Source organism: Octodon degus, unplaced genomic scaffold, assembly GCF_000260255.1.
Source record: "Octodon degus isolate 3935 unplaced genomic scaffold, OctDeg1.0 scaffold00020, whole genome shotgun sequence".
NCBI lineage: Eukaryota > Metazoa > Chordata > Mammalia > Rodentia > Octodontidae > Octodon > Octodon degus.
In genome coordinates this window covers 6898088-6904677 of record NW_004524596.1, presented here as the reverse complement: position 1 = coordinate 6904677, position 6590 = coordinate 6898088, and positions in this window count along the sequence as shown.

The following is a 6590-nucleotide window of genomic DNA, read 5'->3' as shown; positions in this document are numbered from 1 at the left end:
ATATAACTACAAATCTTGTCCCTAAGGTTAAAGGTGGCAAATTAATAATTACTATAACCCTTCATTTTCTAGGCTGTGCCTGATGTTATTACTGATTGTACTACTTTAGCCAAGGTGACATAGTTGTTCTATTGTACTACTTTAGCCAAGGTGACATAGTTGTTCTATTGTACTACTTTAGCCAAGGTGACATAGTTGTTCTATTGTACTACTTTGGCCAAGGTGACATAGCTGTTCTAATCAGTAGTTCTTCCTTGTATGCCAAGACTGAGGGTCATAGACAATATTATATGCCAATACCAAAGAATCAGGGCCTTGGACAAATAGGCAGCAACTTCTCATTCCCAATAAATTGAAGAGGCTGGATCTTGCAACAGATTCAAAAACCAAAAGCTCACACTACCTCGAAGACATCTCTGAAAATTAGTCCTTTCTGAAGGAGTTCTCAATACTAGCAATAAAGTATTTTACAAGCATTAAAGCAGAAATGAAAATTTAAAATAAGAAAATGAGAAGACCCAGAAGCAAAATGCAACCCCAGACTTGCAGCCTGCCCAAGGCAAACTCAGGGGTCAGTGAGGCAGAACACTTTGGAAGCCCCCCACCGGGATGCTCTGAAATGGTACCAGCAGAAGTAACATGGCAGATGAATGAAGCCCTAGAAAAAATAAAATTAGAAATAATTTCTCAGATCACTAAAGAGATGATGACCATAATGAGGGACATGAATAGAGAATCTGGAGTAAAGACAGATTTAAAAAATAGAGGAGCTCAGGAAAATGATGGAAACCATGAATGACCAATATAGGGAAGACATGGAATCCATGAAACATTCAAACAGATATATAGAAGTTTAAAATTCTATCAAAAGTGTATACAGCAGAATGATCAGAAAAAAGACAGCATGTCAGATCTAGAAGACGGGTTTGTAGTTAGTGATCATGAAAAGAAAGATTCTTTAAGGAAAGCAAGGGACCATCAACCCCACAGGTGATAAATGATGCAAAACACAAGATTTATGAGAACCAGTGAAAAAGCAGGAGATAGTGCAAACAAGACAATAAACCTGTTCCCAGAAGTACTGGTAGAAAACTTCCCAAGGATGGAGGAAGAGGCATATAGAACTCCAATTAATCAAAAAGTCTACACCAAGGCATGTAATAGTTAAGATTCCAGAAATTCAATAGAAGATCAGAATATTAAAAGCTGTTAAAGAAACAAATCACTTATAAAGGAAAGCCTATTAGAATCACAGCAGACTTCTCAACACAAACTCCCAAGTCAAAGAGAGCTTGGAGTGAAATATTTCAGGCCCCCAAAGAAAATTACCTTGTGCTTGTCAGGTAGGTGCTGATACCAATGAGCTCTCTCCCCAGCCCATAAAAACTATCTTTCAAAATATATGGAGAAACAAAACACTTCCATGGCAAAGAACATCTGAAAAAATTCATGAGCACCAAACCAGTACTCCAGAATGTTCTGAAGGATGTTATAGAAAGAGATAACAAAAGACTACAATCCCATGAACCCCAGCAGAATGAATCCTCCAGGCAAGGCAAGCAATTAAACAGAGAGGAAAGAAAGGAAACTAACAATAGAAAAATGATATGACTAGGATAAGTCAATACATACTAGGTATAACCATCAATGGCCTCGATTCACCTATCAAAAGAAACAGAATAGTAGAATGGCTTAAATTTAAATAAATGAGACAATCTTGATTGTTGACTTGACTAGCTTGAGAGAAACCCTTTGGGGACTACACAGCATCTCTGCCTCCTGGATTCTTCCTCTCTGGCTCTCTTCTGCTCTCTGGTTCACGCTATGTAGTGGGCACTCTTCCCTCAGCACATCCATCATCTGTCTTGGCATCAACTGACCATGGATTGAGCTCTTTGAAAGCATGAGCCAAAATAAATCCTTTTTTCCTTGAAGTTGGCTTTCTCAGGTATTTGGTCACAGTGACAAAACTCTCATTAATACAATTAGAATTCAAATTTAAAATTCAGTTCCCAGGCCCAGGGAGATAGCTCAGTAGAATAAGCACTTGCCTGGCAAGTGCAGGGTCCTGAGTTCAATTCCTGCTACCGAAAAAAAAAAAAAAAGATCAGTTCCCATGGTACATCAATTATATTTATGTGTGCAGGAACCATAAGTGGGCAGTGGCTATCACTGAGAACTGCACAGTGTAAAGTATTTTCACCACAGCAGAAGGATGCACTGAAAAGCATTCTACAAATGAATTAGGCTGTGGATTAACTGGATGTTTCATTTTCATTTGGAAACAACTTGTTTAATATATACTTTGAGAAACATCATATAACTCAATTGTGTCCCAAATTTTCTTATCAAGGAGATTATGGGGCCACAGAGCAACGTGATTGATGACATAGAGTGTGCCTAAGGAGAGTCACCTGGAGAAAAAACATTCTCTCAGGCTTTCACAGAGAACAAATTTGTCAAGCAATGGCTGTGACTCATTCAGATGGCTGACACTGACAAAGGAGCTGCAAACTGTGGTACAGGGTTACGGGATAAATCCTGAGGGTACTTGACTGACCTTATCAGAAACAAAAGTTACATTTCTTGTTATATAGGTCTTTATCTTGGTCTTAACCATCCAGCAGAAAAGTGTAAAAACGAGGTATATAAAGTAAATCCACATTAATATGATGAGCTGTGAAAGGCTCAAGTCAACAACTTCTGCGGATAACCAGCTACTATTATGGACTGCTGGACTGTGTTGGATTGTCTTGCTGAATTCATGCACCTATAGTATTTAGATGCCAATGGAATATCCATCTCTGACAGGACTAAACAAAAAAAGGGGATACAAAGGAAGGACCATTTTTTATCTGTATATACAGAATAGTTAAAATAGATATACAGTTACTTTGTCTTAATTCAATGAGAAGAATGCTTGGACAAGATATCCTGTCTGCATCTTATACGATGGATAACCACTAAGAAGATAACAATGTACAATGTATTATTTATTTATTTATTTATTTATTTATTTATTTATTTTTTGTGGAACCGTGGATTGAACTCACACCCTTGCGCTTGCCAGGGAAGCGCTTATTCCACTGAGCCTTCTCCCCGGTCCCAACGTATTAATTATTGAAACTTTCCTATTAATCAGTTTTGAAAGTGTCTCATTGCTATTTGTTTCTCAATAAAATAAAATAAAAATATATATACTTTGAGAAAGATAGGATAGAAGTTTCTCAGAAAGAATTCAGAAATTGCTGCTTTGAGCATATAGGTCTTAAGATAAACACAATAGAAAATACATATTTCATTGCCTTAAGTTACAGATAGAGCACTTCAGGAATTCAAGGCAAGGAGAAATTTCTGTTTTCAGGGTAGGAAATCAAGGGAAACCTCTTGGTGGAGGTGAATCTGATAAAAAACTGATTATTATCCCAAGTCTGAAGCACCAATTACTCAACACTTTGAGATAATCAACAGCAAGAACCCATAAAATGTTGGGTGAAAATCGGAACTCTAAGTAAGGAGATGAAAACTCAGGCTCCCATAGCTTTTGGATTTTGCTTCTGCTTCTCCCCCATCTATGCCTTAGGAGGAGGAGCCCTCGCATCTGTGGTAACAAAGACTTCTTGTCCTGGTGCTTTCTGCTAGTAGAACAGAACTGAAGAAAAAAGATGGGAACTAACAACTTGGTTGATTGCTTCTCCAATCCTTTACTTGCACGGCTGGGAATTACAACCCAAAGAAGGGCTTCACTTAATGTAGCTCCTTGCAGGGCACAGCTTGACACTTTTATCTAAATAGGGATGTGTGGCTGAGGAGTGGTAGAGTTCCTTTACCCATACCCCTATCCTTATCCCATAAGGCTAACTTATACTGACCTGGCCTTTACCAATGGGCAAAGGACCTAATACCCCCAAGTGGAAAATAAGCTGATATTAAAAGAACAAGGCATGTGAAGAGCAGTTATGTCCAAAGAAAAAAACTTTAAGTTTCCAAGCTCTGGTGTGGGTCTCCAACACTCCCACTGTCAGAGGAGCCTTTTCTGAGTGACTACACTGATGCTATTTAGAAGCTTTCAATGAGCTCCACTGACCACTGAGCCATCGTGGAGGACGGTTCTTCTATGGTTCATAACAGATGTTAACTAACTGGCCCACTACGGCTATGTTTATACAGCTTGTGAGTTATGAACAGCTTTACATGTTCAAATGGTGAAAGAAATCAAAGGAAGAATAATATTTCATGACACATGAAGATTTTATGAAATTCAAGTTTTAATACCCAGAAAAAAAAGTCACATTGGAGCACAGCCACACTCATTGGTTCATTTATTGCACATGGCTGCTTTCCTTATATGATGGGGAGAGTTTAGTAGTTGTGACAGAAACCACATGGCCTACAATAGCTAAAAAAATTACTATCTGGCCCTTAACAGAAAAATTTGTCAGTCTTGTTCTCTACCTTCAATTTCTTAAGGCACTTATTAGCATAACAGCCTCCATGTGTGTCTACAGCACTCCAGTAGAAAAAGCGTTTCCACATATTGCATTTCTGCCTTTGTCTTGTGTGGTCTTGGACTGCATTAGAGCCTTGGCAGGGTGTTGGTGCTTCATAAAAGAGTTATAAAGCTGTGTGTGGTGTAAACCCAGCACTCTGGGAGGTTGAGGCAGGAGGATCGCAAGTTTGAGACCAGCTTGTGCAACATGGTGGCTGTTATGATTTGTGTCTAGGTCCCCCATTTCCCAAGCTTCTTACAGTTTTACATGGGGATTTTTTGGAGAGCGGCTGAATCTAGAGTTTGTGATTCATTCATGGTCTAATGCTGAGACTAAAGGTATGAGTGTTACACTCACCTTTGGAGGGGTAGCCTGATACAATATGCAGGGCAGAAAGAGGCTTGTTTCTTTTCTCTTCCTCCCCATTGTTGCTTATGGTGTCTTCTGCCACCATGAATAGTTGCCCCTCTGTCATGTGCCACCCTATCTTGTAGCTAACAGATATAGACTGAAACCTCTACCAACTGTGAGCTAACTAGACTGTTCCTCCTTTAAAAATTTTTAAACATTGGGTATTTTGTCTTAGCAATAAGTAAAGAAACTAAAACATCAATTTAGTGGGTGCCTGTGACAAAATAAAAAGTTAAAAAGGACATGACCTTGTCGTTTAGTGAGAAAGCTCTGGGTTCAATCCCTAACCCCACCGAGGAGCAGGGCGATCAAGATCCACAAGTCAAAACCACAAATCAGGAATTAGGAAACAGGAACCATGTGAAGACATTTTTCTTTTCCTTTCTTTTAGACAAGACTTCACTATGCAGCCCAGGCTGACCTAGAACTTGTGGCAGTATTTGTGCCTCAGCCTCCCCAGTGCTAGGATTACAGGTATGCACCACTACACCTGGCTCAAAGGCCTTTTTCCTAAAGGCAATATTCTAGATGTTTGAAAAATTTACACATTTTATTGTAGACTAGAGACAGCAGTAAGATAGAAGGTAAATTCTGGGTCATACAGTTAAAATATGATTGTGATTTCAGGTCTTGAAGCCCTTGCTTAATCACCTTTTTCTTCATGATTTAATGTCCATAATATATTATTTATTTACTTTTAAGAGAGTAAAGAATAGGAAAAAAATACTTCACTAGAAACGATACAGAATCTCACTAAACAAAATGATGGGAATTCAATAATGGTTGTTATATTGTATATTGTTCTCTTCAAATTAGTTGTTCAAATTTGTTATTCAGATTGACAGATATAAGCATGCAAAATTGGCCCAAAAATTAAAAAGAAAAAAAGAATTAGGGCCAGCCAAATAGCTCAGCAGATTAAAGCACCTGTAAACAGGTGCAAGGGGTCAGGAGTTCAATTCTCAGGCCTGCCATGCCGGCCATACCCCCCGGGCGTCCTGAGATGGCAATTGAGATTGGGCGTGGTGGCACGCGCTTGTAACCCCAGCTCTTGGGAGGCAGTAAACAGGTGGGTCACTACAAGTCCAATCTAATAGTGAGACCCTGCACACCCTGTAGACCCTTCCCTAAAATATAAAAAAAAGAAATGAAAAAAAATTAAGCATTGAGAAGACCCAGGGGCGCGGGGTCCTGAACAGACCCAGAGCGCAGGCCCGGCGAATGAGTGAGATGACCAGGGCTGCCGGATCCTGAATAGACCCAGAGCACAGACCCGGCAAGTGAGTGAGACGACTTGGGGCCCGGCAGGATCCTGAACAGACCCAGAACCCTGGCCTGGCGAGTGAGTGAGATGATCCCGGGCCCGCGGATCCTCCTTTGACCCAGAGTGCAGGCCCAGCACGGAACCCTTCAGCAGAACTCCCTGCAAAGAGGTTAGAGGCAAGACCCACCCAGCTGATTCAGGAGCAGAACATCTTGCCAGAGTGACACAAAGGGTTCAACTCTTATGCCTGCAGCAGAAAGAAGTGGAGCACAGCAGCCAGATCCAAACAACACCCACCTGGAGGAATCCGAACTTCATAGATCCAGACCTGGTGCTAAGGTAATAACTCTATCTAAGCTCTACACCAAAGGTCAGAAGACAGTGGTATGACAAAGAGAATGACAAAGAGAAGGAACAAAATGCAG